Below are 12,104 nucleotides of genomic sequence, written 5' to 3' on the forward strand. Positions count from 1 at the left end.
CACACCCATACCTGGCTGTGCTCAGGACTTACTTCTGGCTCTGTGCTCAGGAAGCACTTCTGGCAGTGCTCAGGGAGGCTGCATGCAATGCCAGGGGTCCAACTCAGGTTGGCTGCATGCAAGGGAAATCTCATCCCTTGGGTGACTCTTGGGCCCCAGAGTCCCAGGAAGGCCTGTCCCCTGGGCGAGGGAACTGTACTATCTCCACACTAGCCCATGATACTCTCTCTTACCCCCAGAGTTTTGGTGCTTTTCTTTTTTTTAATAAAGGTTAATTTATTATTGAACCAAGTAAATTACAATCATATAAAAAGCTAGCAATAGGAAGAGAGTAAACATACCATGTTCTGGTGGATAAAGGTGCCTGTATTTACACAATTATTTAGAGAGTCATGAGAATGATCTTGCTAAAGCCCTACTTTAAGAGCAAAGTAATTAGATGCTTCAACATAGGAAGAAATTTATATTTGAATCGACCACAGATGCATATTTATAGCATTGAAACATTTCACTCCTTGGCGTGCACAAGTACCTTCCCCATTATACCATTGCTCTGGCCCCAGAAGTCTTTTTTTTTTTTTTTGCTTTATTCTATCCTTTTATTCCTTTTTTTTTTTTTTTTTTGGCTTTTTGGGTCACACCCGGCGATGCACAGGGGGTTACTCCTGGCGATGCTCAGGGGACCATATGGGATGCTGGGAATCGAACAGGTGTTGGCCGCATGCAAGGCAAACGCCCTACCCACTGTGGTATCGCTCCAGCTCCTTTGCCCATTTTGGCCGTAATTTGTCCCCAGCAATCTGGCAGGAAAATGACTCATCCTTTGCGAAATGCTCTGGAGAACTGGGAGCCTCCAGTCCTGGACAGACAGACGCGTGGCTCCTTGTGCAGTGCCTGGGCTACGATGCTATCTGGTCGGTGTGGCAACCAGAGTCTGGGAAACGCTGTCTGCTCCTCGCGCCTGGGGCACGGCTGTCGGCATCCGTTAGTGACAAGGCACATCTGGTGGCTTCCCAACCCTGCTGCGTCCAGACGGCCCTCCCACTCTTGGTAGCGCTTCCTTCCTCTTTGGACCGTAACAGTGTCCCGTGCTCGCCACCAGCCCCCCATGCTGGGTCCACCTGCGTGGCTTGAGCCCCGGGGGTCAGCATCCATCCATCCATCCATTCATCCTGGGCGTCCTGTACTTCTCAAGTGAGGGGAAGCTTTCTCCTGGCTCAGTACTCAGGGGTCACTCCTGGTGGGGTTTGGGGCATCCTGTAGGGTGCCAGGAATCAAACCTGGGTCGGCCTCATGCTGGACAAGTGCTCATCCCACTGGACTAACTCTCGGGGCCGAGGTTTGACTTTTTTGTTTGTTTGTTTTTTCTTTTTGGGTCACACCTGGCGATGCTCAGGAATTACTCCTGGCAGTGCTTGGGGGACCGTATCGGATGCTGAGGATTGAACCTGGGTTGGCCCCGTGCAAGGCAAACGCCCTACCCACGGTGCTATCACTCTGGCCCCTAGGGTTTGACAAAAACATTTGACAAACAAAAGCATTTCTTTATTTTTTTTAATGTAGAAGTACTGCTATTTATTCAGCCACTGATTAGCTGATTGAATTGGGCATGAACTCCACACAAAAGCATTTCTTCCACGATTGAATTGCTTTCCTTCTTTCTCCACAGGAAACACCACCACCACCATCAGGGGTCAGAGGACTGGGGCAGGTGCTTTGCACGTCAGTTCCCTGCTCTATTTCATTCCCCTCAGCACTGCTAAGAGTAACCCACACTCCAGCACTGAGTCAACCTGGGCTGACATGGACCCCTCCCACGCCCCCCCCCCCCCCACAGCCTGCCAGGCATGATTCCTGCATGCAGAGCCGGGAGTAACCCCTGAGCATCACTGGGTGTGCCCCTGACCAAAAAAAAAAATAAAAGGAGTCCCTGTGGGGGCTGGAGTCATAGTACAGCGAGTAGGGCATTTGCCTTGCACGTGGCCAACCTGGGTTCAATTCCCAATACCCTATATGCTTCCCTTGAGCACCGCCAGGATTATTTCCTGAGTGCAAAGCCAGGAGTAACCCTTGAGCACCGCCGGGTGTGACCCAAAAAGCAAAAATTAAAAAAAGGAGTCCCTGATCACCACCAGGGTGACCCAGAAATAAACAAAATTGAACAGAAAGAGCTCTCCCACATTTCCCTGCCTCTCTCTTGAGTCCTGGTCCGCATCGTCTCTGCAATTCTGGAATCTGAGAGAAGCAAAGGAAGGGAAGCCCCCCATCTCCCCCAGTCTGGGGGCTGTGTGGAGCAAGCCGATGCTCCTGTTACCCCCTCCCCTCCTGGGGGTGCACAAGGGCAGCTCGGCCACGCCCCGCGGCAGGGGCGGCCACGTGACTTGTGACTTGGCGACGCTCACTTCCCAGTGAAGGCGCTGCGAGCCCATCTCAACTCGCCTGCGTCCTGTCTGCCAGCTCCAGGTGGTGCCAAGGGGCAGAAAGAGTGGCTTGGGCTTGAGTCCCAGACTCTGTGCTTCTCTCCATCCTGCAGAAACAGCAGGCGGAGCTGTGTTCCAATAAAACTTTATTTACCCCAACAGCCCGAGGGCTGTAGTTTCTCACTGCTACAAAATCTCCTCTTGGGGAGCGCCCCAAGATCCATGGGGGCACTCCAGGTCAGATCCTGTTGTCACCTCTGGCCCAGAGGGCAAATTTCCTGGAGAGTCACCCAGCCCAGGAACTGGGCAGGACAAGAAATGAGCCTCTTGGGGCTGGAGCCATAGGACAGCGGGTAGGGTGTTTGCCTTGCACGCGGCAGACCTGGGTTCGATTCCCAGCATCCCATATGGTCCCCCGAGCACTGCCAGGAGTGATTCCTGAGTGCAGAGCCAGGAGGAACCCCTGAGCATCGCTGGGTGTGACCCAAAAACAAAACAAAAAAAAAAAGAAGTGAGCCTCAGATTTGCTGTTGCCTCAGGCCTAACTCATGGTGGTGATTAATTGGTGAAAGTCTGGACCTTTTCTCCATGAACACAGGACATGATTCCAAGCACCGTCCCCTCCCACTGCCCAGCATGATGCCTTCCACTCTCACCTGGCCAAGCTCGGCCTCTCCCCCACCCATGGTCCCCAGTCACGCTGTGTCACGCTTGCTTTCCAGTTAACTGGACTTCAGTTTGCATAGTTTCTGTTCCCCAAGATTCTCTTCCTAATCCTGTCTGTCCAAATTCAACCCAGGCCCACTTCTTCCTTCTCCAGTTGCTTCCCCCAGACTATGTCCTTTTTGAAAAAAAATCTGCAGGGATGGGGGAAACATACAAAGTGGGGCTGAGGCTATCTCGACTCTGGTCAGGGCTGAGTTCCGGAGATACTCAGGGGACCCTGTTGCTGCTAGGGAGTGAACCTGCCTCCCACCTGTGGACCCTGCTTTGATGCACTAAGTGTCCTGAGCTTTCTCCCTGGCCTGACAGTCTCCTTTGAACTAGCATTTCTGGCGGCAGCTGTGAAAAGATTAGGAAGAGCCAGCATGATCTACAGGGAAGAGGAAGGCCACTCCATGGGGCTCCCCCAGGGCTGTGAGAACCTCGATGATGGACTGCACCTGGCCGAAAGCTGAGTCACTAACCTATGGAATCAATCAATCACACCCACCTGCAGGCCTGTGCTTCCTACATGCGGGATTAAATTACCCAGAGAAGCAAGGGAACGATTCATGCAAATTGGAGGATTATGGACTCAGAGGGGAGGAGAGAGGATTTGCATCTCAGCGGCTTTGTGGGAAGGTGTTGGGACTAGCGCTCAGGGCCTCACATGCAAGGCAAGAGATCAGATGGTCTCTAAGGGCTTTCAAAGGTGCCCTGTAGGGGCTGAGGCAATAGTTATGGGGAGGGCATGGGACAGACCTGGATTCAAACCCCAGCATCCCACATGGACCTCCAACTCCTGCTAGGAGTAATTCCTGAGCGCAGAGCCAGAAGTAACCCCTGAGCTTCACAAACTTGTGGCCCAGAAACCAAAAAAAAAAAAAAAAAAAGATGGGGGGTGCTCTAGCTTTGGACTGCTCTCTGGTGCATGCAATACTAACTGCTTTTTTTTTTCTTTTTGGGTCACACCCGGCGATGCTCAGGCGTTACTCCTGGCTCTGTGCTCAGGCATTACCCTGGCGGTGCTCAAGGGACCATATGGGATGCTGGGAATTGAACCCGGGTCGGCCGCATGCAAGGCAAACGCCCTACCCGCTGTGCTATTGGTCAGCCCCAATACTGACTGCTTTTGAATTTGTTCAGACTGTGCACTGGTTATTAGACAAACGCTTGGTCTATGTTACAGACCTCAAATTTCAAAATCAAAAACAAAAAGCGGCCAAGGGAAGGTGTCTCAGTGTCTCAACCCCAGATCAACCCCTCTCAGCCCCAGGCTCCTGTGCTGAGGATAGGGGCAGGGCTCCCCACTGCCCCCCACCCCCCGCCCAGAGGCTCAGGGCCCGGCAGTTGGAGCCTGAGCCACAGCAACAAAGCTGCTGGAACCTGGTCCAACCCCATCGCCAAGGATGCTGGGAAAGCGAGACCCCTGGACCTCATGCTCCCTCAGCACCACTGGAGTGGCTCTGGCAGGGACCATCTCTGCCGCCTACCCCAGCAGCGCTGGCCAGGCCCCGGGGCTTCCTGAGCACTGTTTGGGAGCATCTCCCCATCCATCATCCTCCCAAAATAAAGTCCTCCTCCCCTCCCTGTCTCTACCCGTGGTGATGACCTAACTCCAGATGTCCTTTGCAGAGATTTGCCAGGGACCCGCATACCATGAGACACACCTGGCGCCCACGGTTGGGCCGCCTTATCACTGAACAGGCAGGTACAGGACGGAGCGTCCAAGCCAGTCAGACTGCTTTTGGAAAGGTCCTTCACTCGGTGAGGAGGGGTCTGGCCTTTGTCTTCTGTGGATATAAGCTGGCGGTGTCCACGAGCTCCTCCCAGCTCACCTGCCGCTGATCGGCTGGCCGGAGGGTTCCAGGCACTGGGCCGGGTGGGGAGTTGAAGGGCGCCTTCCCGCTGCCCAGTTCCAGGGTGAGCGTGTCCTGCGGCGTCAGAGCTCGGCTCCCACCTGGCCTCCCCACGTGCCCTCTCGGACCCCGCTTTCCCCATGATCTGTGGAGTGGGGCGGCAGGATCGCACCTCACAGCGCTGTCGGGGGCTCATCCGAGTCTGAGCTCCAGGAAGAAGCTGCTGCGGCTGCGACGCTCAAGGCCCCCCCTGTGGATGCAGGCCGGGCCTGAGCCTGATTGAGGCATGCCACGTGGAGCCCCCCAGTCTCCTGATGGCAGGCACCAGAGACCGCTACTGCTCGGGGCCCGGCCTGTGGTGCAGCATAGGCTCATAAATGCTCAATAATAACAGCTGGGGTGGGGGCCAGAGAGATGGTGCAGCAGGTGAGGCACTTGCCTTACATGCAGCCAACCCAGGTTTATTTATTTATTTATTGCTTTTTTGGGTCACACCTAGCAATGTTCAGGGGTTCCTCCTGGCTCTGCACTCAGGACTCACTTCGGACGGTGCTCGGGGGACCATATGGGATGGTGGGGATCAAACCCGGGTCAGCCGTGTGCAAGGCAAATGCCCTACCCATTGTACTATCACTCTGGCCCCCAACCCGGATTTAATCTCTGGCACCCCGTGTGGTCCCCCGAGGCCCGCCAGGAGCAACCCTTGAGCGCAAAGCCAGGAGTAAGCCCTGAGTCACTGGGTATGGCTCCAAAATAAAAACAATAATAATGAGGAGGACGGAGATTAGTACCATGGATTGAGCACATGCCTAGCACGCCCAGGTTTCATTCCCAATACCACGTGGTCCCCCTGAGTGGTCCTCCTGCGTGGGAGACCCCCTCCCCAAATAATAACGCTTCAAAAGCAGAAAAGTCTGTCTAACCCTCTAATAAAAGTACCCTACATATGCAGTGAAAAGTCGGTGCAAACACAGTGTTGGCATGTGACTGACTCTGGTTCCATCCCGGCACTATCTGGTCCTCGAGCACTCCGGGGAGCGATCCCGAGCACAGAACCTGTCACCCTGCTCCCTGCTGGGGCGGTGTAGAACCCCTCGAGAGCGGCTTTAAACAATCTCAAGCTCCTGATGGTACTGGAAGGCCGAAGGAGAGGACAGCAGGGAGGGCACTTGCCTTGCACACGGCCAGTCCAGCCTGAGTCCCCGGTATCCCATAGACTGCCCTGGGCACTGCTAGGATGCTCTGTCCCTCCTCCAGTCTTAACTGGAAGCTTTTCCTGTCCCCTCCCTGTCCCCTCTCTAGGCATCTTTTAGCTCTTCAACTACTTTGTCCCTGTTTTAGGGGTGCGGGGGGTGATTTGGGGCCACACTAGGCAATGCTTGGGGCTTCCTCCTGTCTCAGCACTCAGGGGTCACTCCTGGAAGGGCACAGGGGAGTATGGAGTGCAGGGTTTGAACCCGAATTGGCCGTATGCAAGGGTGTCTCTCTGGTCCTCCCTTGTCCTTTAAAAACAGTTTTAACTGTATTTCGGGCTGGAGTGATAGCACAGCGGGTAGGGCATCTGCCTTGCAAGCAGTCAACATGGCCAACCCGAGTTCGATTCCTCTGCCCCTCTCGGAGAGCCCAGCAAGCTACCAAGAGTATCTCGCCCGCACGGCAAAGCCTGGCAAGCTACCCGTGATGTATTCAATATGCCAAACACAGTAACAATTGTCACAATGGAGACTTACTGGGCCCGCTCGAGCAAATCAATGAACAACGGGGGGACAGTGACAGTGATTTAATTGTATTTCATTTTTTTGGTTTTTAGGCTACACTTGGCAGTGCTCAGGGCTGATTCCTGACTCTGTACTCAGCAATCACCCCTGGTGGAGTTTGGAGAATTGTATGGGGTGCCGGGGGATCAAACCTGGGTCGGCTGCATGCAAGACAAGGGCTCTCCCCACTGTACTATCTCTCAGCCCCACCTTGTCCTTTTTGAAGTTTGAAGTCATAGTAGGGAAAACAAGAAGTGAGAGGAGAGGGAAGGGGGGCCGAAGGGAGAGAAGGGAAGGAGACCAGAGTGGAGATATCGCTACATAAAGCAGGCCAGGCTGTGTGACCTTGAGTAGGTTGTGACCCTCTCTGATTCTTAGGCCCACCACGAATCCCAGGTTATAAGATGCTCCATGTTTCACTGGGAACCTGTAGGTGGTGGCCCCTGATCCCTAAGAGCTGTTTTGTTTAGGCCCAGAGTGCAAGGGAGGAAGGAGGGGGAAAAGCACTAGGAACCAAGTATTTTGCAGAAAAGGAAGATGGAAAAATTCGTTTTCCACCCGTCCCCCAGAAGGGACCAGGGAGGCAGGCACCTCTCCCCTCCCCTCCCCATCACTACTTACTCGCTTCTTGTTTTCAAGCATCCCTAGTGGAAACCCCAGTCCCGCACAGCTCTGGTTTGGAAAAGGTCCCCCCGTGAACCCCACAGACTGGAGCCAGACTGTGCTGATCTGGTTTACCCACGTGGTTGGTTCGCTTGGGTGTTGTTTTTTTTTGTTGTTGTTGTTTTGCTTTTTGGGTCACACCCGGTGATGCACAGAGATTACTCCTGGCTCTGCACTCAGGAATCACTCCCGGCGGTGCTCGGGGGACCAAACGGAATGCTGGGGATCGAACCCGGGTCGGTCGTGTGCAAGGCAAATGTCCTACCCGCTGTACTATTGCTCCAGCCCCCCACATAATTTGTTAATGCGATTTGTTTGGGGGTCACACCCCACGAGGTTCGGGACTTCTGACTCTGCTCTCAGGAGGGATTCCTGGCGCTGCTCAGGGGACCTTATGGGATGTCAGGGATGGAACCCGGGGTGGCTGTGTGCAAGCAACCCCCTCCCTACTGTGCTGGCGCTTGGCCCTTCCGCGTGGTTCTAGATGGATCCAGATGGAACTAAAGTCATTCTCCATCCCCATGATCATGGCACACCGCTGAGGATGGAGAGGAGTTCCTAGATATCAAACTCTGAGGAAAGATGATTGGCTGGGCGGCTGAATTGCCTTGCACTAGCTGACTGGGTTGGTTGACCCTCCCCGCGTTAGATATGGTCCCCTGAGCCCTCCAGGATTGACACCGGAGCCTCCCAGGAGTAAGCCCTGAGCACCACTGGGTGTGGCCCCCAAACAATAAAAACAAGCAAAAAGGAGATGCCCGCTGAGCAGGAAGTGTGTGGTGACTGATGGGGGTCTGTTAGGGTGCAGCTATTGTGGCCAGTTCATAGCACCCTTCTAAGCTTACCCCCCCCAGGAAGCCCCTCCTTCTTCCAGCTGCATCCGGGCCCCTGGAGCCTCAACCTAGGCTGTGAGTTTCCCTTCCTGCCAGTCCTGTTGTGTTTTATTTGCTGTTAATGGGCTTGTTTTTTTATTGCTGGGTCTTACCTGCTGCACATTGTCCTCTCAGATTAGAATAATAATACCTTCACTAAATGATAGCTCGGGCTTGCTTTCATCCTGACAGCTCAGAGCCCTCTGCAGGCATGACCTCATTCATTCCTGAGCTCTGGAGAGGGGGACCCTCCTCCCTCCACCTCCAGTCTCCAGTCTCCAGAGCCCAAATTTGCATTCTTGTATTTGTGTTTTGGTTGTAGGGGAGGAAGGACAAATGTGCAAATGTGCGTGCTTTTATTTGGGGGGCGGGGTGGGGGGCACACCCAGCACTGCTCAGGGCTTTCTCCTGGCTCGGGGGACCTGTGGGATGCCAAAGATTGAACCCGGGTCGGCCGCATGCAAGGCAAGCACCCTACCTGCTGTACTATCACTCCAGTCCCCCCAAAGCCAGTTTGGATAAAGCCTCCCTTCCTGGCATGGGAGGGGTGGAGTGGGGGGATAGTCCTCCCTGCAAATGGTGACCATTAGAGAGACCTTTGGGGTAGTCACCCTGAACATTCAGGAGACAAAGGGATCCTGCGATTTTGGCATTTTCAGGATGCTGATCTCCCTTGGGCTGGAGCGATAGCACAGCGGGTAGGGTGTTTGCCTTGCACGGGGCCACATGGCCAACCTGAGTTCTATTCCTCTGCCCCTCTTGAAGAGCCCGGCAAGCTACCGAGAGAATCTCGCCTGCACAGCAAAGATACCCGTGACGTATTTGATATGCCAAGCTACCTGACGTATTTGATATGCCAAACACAGTCACAACAAGTCTCATGAGGGAGACGTTCCTGGGCCCTCGAGCAAATCGTTGAACAATGGGAGGGAGGACAGTGACAGTGACAGTGATCTCCCTTGATAGTTTCTCTTAGCTTGGTTTCATTCTACAGCCACATCAGCGGTGTTCAGGGTTTACTCTTGATTCTGTGCTCAGGGATCACTCCTAGAAGGGTTGGGAAGACCATCTGGGGTGCCAACGATTGAGCTGAAGTGACCCCATGCAAGGCAAGCATCCTACTTGCTCCACTACTTCTCTGGCCCCATCCATGAGGATTTCTTTTTTTTCTTTTCTTTTTTTTGAGGGGGGTGCAGGGAGGGAGGCACACCCATTTATGCTCAGGAGTCATTCCTGGTCAGAAAGAGAGGGATAGATATAGGAAGATTGCATTCATCTGGGGAATATAAAGTAACAAAATAAGAGACTAACACCCAAGAGTGGCCGAGATTAGTACCAGCAATTTTACTCCATGTCTTGGAGGCCAGCCACACATGCTAAGGGAAGAGGGAGCTCAGATAGAGAAGGGAGCACCAAATAAAGGATGTTGGGAGGATCCTCCCAGGATGGGAGAAGCATGCTGAAAGTAGACTATAGACCAAACATGATTGCCACTCAATGCCTCTTTTGCAAACCACAACACTCAAGAGGAGAGAGAGAACAAAAGGGAATGCCCTGCCACTGAGGCAGGGTGGGATAGGGGGGGTGGGGGGTGGGAGGGATACTGGGATCCGTGGTGGTGGGAAATGGGCACTGGTGGAGGAATGGGTACTTGATCATCGTATAACTGAAACCCAAGCACAAAAATTTGTAAGTCTACAACTGTACCTCATGGTGTCTCACTAATAAAAAAAAAAAAGAGTCATTCCTGGCTCTGTATTCAGGAGTTACTCCTGGTGGTGCTCAGGGGACCAAATGGGATGCCAAAGCCCGGTCTGTATTTCTCCAGCCCCCCCCCCCCCCCCCCGCCCCCCAGAGATTCTTATAACCTCAGGGCTGCCCAGGGAGATGCCTGCTACTGAGAGCCCTGGTATGTGTGACATCTGGACTTGAGAAAACTGGAGCCCGGCTGTAACAGCCCTTCCTGTCCCAGCTGCTGGGGGTTGGAGCTGGGGCCGGGTGCACCTCTGCCCAGAGGCCTCACTTTTGTTTTCCTTTGGATAACAACAATCTTGACCTGCCTCTCCTGCACACTCTGGGGTGGTCAAGTGTCACTGGGGGAGAAGAGGAACAGGTCTCAGCAGGCAAGAAGCTGACTCCTGCCGCTTCCAAACAAACCAGCAGAAGGAGAAACAAAATGTGATCAACTCATTATAGTGCCCCGGGCTGTTTTTCTTCTGTACATAAACAGTGGGTGGAATCTTTTCCTTATTTTTATACTTCCTAAAGTATGGTCATTGGCTGGAGAGAGGATTCAATGGGCAGGGCACATTTTGCTGCTTTGCATCCAATATCAGGCACCTTAGTACCACCAGGAGTCCCGACCTCAGCCCCAACACAGAGCCAGGAGTTGTTTCTGAGTTCCAGGTATGATCCAAAACTAAATAAAAATTTTTAAATGTGGTTAAAAAATTTTTTAAATGAGGCAAGATCAAAGCAGAGGCAAAGAGGTCCTGAGAGATAGTGCAGCAGGTAGGGTGTTTGCCTTACACATAGCAGACCTGGGTTCAACTCCCACCATCCCCTATGGTCCCCCTACACTGCCAGGAGTTATTCCTAAGTGCAGAACCAGGAGTGACCCTTGAGCATCGCTTGCTGGCTGTGACCCAAAAATAAAAAAGATATAGAAAGAAACTGAGTCAAAGAGATAGCTCGCAGCTGATGGGTCCAGTGTATGCTTAGCAGGTTCAAGCACTAGCATCCCCACGAATGGCCCTATGCACCCAGCCAGGAGTGCCCCTGAGCACCTGAGTGTGGCCTCCAAACCAAAACCAAACAACCGAAAAAGATGGACACATGCTTTGCTGTTTTGAGCCGTTAGGGCTGGAGCCATAGAACAGTGGGTAGGATACTTGCCTGACATGTGACTGACCTGGGTTGGATCCTAGCACCCTGTATGGTCCACCCAAGTCTTGCCAGGAATATTCCCTAAGCACAGAGCCAAGAGTTAGCCCTGAGCACTTGCTAACCACTGAGGTGGGGGTGGGGACAAAGACAACAACAAAAAAAAAAAAAGAAGAAGAAAAGAAATTAAGTCTTTAGTTAAGAAAAACAGTTCTCACTTGGGAGGCCAATGAGAGAGAAAGCCTCACTTCCCCCTTACAATTATATTTCCTGTACATCAACATTTTTTTACATCCACAGAAACCACATTTTTGTTTTTGTTTGGGGGCTACATCTGCTGTTCTCAGGGCTTACTCCTGGCTCTGCACTCAGGAATAATTCCTACTGGGGCTCGGGTAGGGTGGGGTGGGGGTGTCGAACCCGGTTCCGCCTCGAGCAAGGCAAGCACACTACCCACTGTACTAGCTCTCCATCCCCAAGACCTAAATATTCCATCTGAAAGTTAAGGAGGAGCTGGGAATGTCGCTCAGGTGTAGAGTGCTTGCCTAGTCTGTCTGATACCCTTAGGCGCGATCCTGTCACCGGAAGAGCAAAACAAAAACAAAAGACATAAACAAAAACATTCAAGAGAAGGCAGCCTGGCTTTTGGAGTAGGTTCTGATTGGAAGGGGGGGGAGGTGGAAAATCAACCGAGGTGTGCTATATTGCCTCAAAAAGCTAAAATAATAATAATAATGATGATAATAAAGCAGCATGGAAGCATTTTTTTTAAAAAAAAACGAAGCTGTTTTGAGACTGCGGCAGCTGCAGCGGCTCTGTTTTCTATTTCGATCGTTCTGTTTCTCGAGATGACCACATCTTTCAGAGGAAATGAGTCAACGCCGCTCGGGCTTGCTTTTCCAGCTGAGCATGTTCCGTTTCAATGAAGTAATGAATGAACTTGGCCGC

Source organism: Sorex fumeus, unplaced genomic scaffold (assembly GCF_029834395.1).
Source record: "Sorex fumeus unplaced genomic scaffold, SorFum_2.1 ptg000029l, whole genome shotgun sequence".
Classification (NCBI taxonomy): domain Eukaryota; kingdom Metazoa; phylum Chordata; class Mammalia; order Eulipotyphla; family Soricidae; genus Sorex; species Sorex fumeus.